Source organism: Cebus imitator, unplaced genomic scaffold, assembly GCF_001604975.1.
Source record: "Cebus imitator isolate Cc_AM_T3 unplaced genomic scaffold, Cebus_imitator-1.0 Scaffold420, whole genome shotgun sequence".
NCBI classification, from domain to species: domain Eukaryota; kingdom Metazoa; phylum Chordata; class Mammalia; order Primates; family Cebidae; genus Cebus; species Cebus imitator.
The window spans coordinates 458,666-459,816 of record NW_016107735.1 but is presented as its reverse complement, the minus strand read 5'-3'; the positions used below and the strand labels follow the sequence as shown (position 1 = coordinate 459,816).

At 47.3% G+C, this 1,151-nt stretch overlaps 1 protein-coding gene across 8 annotated transcripts in view; it reads right to left on the bottom strand.

Moving 5' to 3' along the window:
* INPP5B (inositol polyphosphate-5-phosphatase B) overlaps nucleotides 1–1,151 on the bottom strand; it is a 73,621-nt gene that overhangs the window by 14,039 nt on the left and 58,431 nt on the right. The window lies entirely within an intron of this gene.

The following is a 1,151-nucleotide window of genomic DNA, read 5'->3' as shown; positions in this document are numbered from 1 at the left end:
AAAAAAAAAAAAAAAGAAAACAATCTAAATAGATTTAATTAATTAATTAACTCCATTAACAACTGACTTAGAAGTATCTCCCAGAGGCAAAGCTTGTGGTACAGGCATCTGCTTCCTGATTAGCAGAAAAAAAGACATGAAAGTGAAAGCATGGTTGGCAGTTAGTTCTGTCAGGTCTTAGGCCCAGGGCAGAAAATTGCTTGCTGCCACCAACAGGCCAGCAGTGAGAACCTTTTCTAGGGCTTTGATGTAAAGCAGTGTTTCTCAAGCTTTTTTTTTTTTTTCTTTTGAGACAAGGCCTTGCTGTGACCCAAGCTGGAGTGCAGTGAAGTGATCTCGGCTCACTGCAACCTCCACCTCCAGAGTTCAAGTGATTCTTCTACCTCAGCCCCCGAAGTAGCTGGGACCACAGACGCAAGCCACCACGCCCAGCTAAGTTTTTAATTTTTTTGTAGCAATAAGGGGTTTTGCCGTGTTGCCCAGGCTGGTCTTGAACTCCTGAGCTCAAGCAATCCAACCACTTCAGCCTCCCAAAGTGCTGGGATTACAGGCGTGAGTCACTGTAATATATAATAAAGAGCTGGGCCAGGCGCAGTGGCTCATTCCTGTAATCCCAGCACTTTGGGAGGCTGAGGTGGGCGGATCACGAGATCAGGAGTTCCAGACCAGCCTGACCAACATGGTGAAACCCCATCTCTACTAAAAATACAAAAATTAGCCGGGCATGATGGCATGAGCCTGTAATGCCAGCTACTCAGGAGGCTAAGGCAGGAGAATTGTTTGAACCTGGGAGGCAGAGATTGCAGTGAGCCAAGATCGTGCCACTGTACTCCAGCCTGGGCAGCAGAGTGAGACTCTGCCTCAAGAAAAAAAAAAAAAAGATAATAAAGAGCCACTGTAAATAGATAATAAAGAAATGAAAAGGCCAGGTGTGATGGCTCATCCTGTAATCCCAGCACTTGGGATGGCCAAGGCAGAAAGGATTACCTGAGCCCAGGAGTCACCTGAGACCAGTCTGGGCAAGATAGCAAGACACTGTCTCTAAATAAGAAAGAAGCCAGGTAGGCCAGGCGCGGTGGCTCAAGCCTGTAATCCCAGCACTTTGGGAGGCTGAGGCGGGTGGATCATGAGGTCAAGAGATCGAGACCATC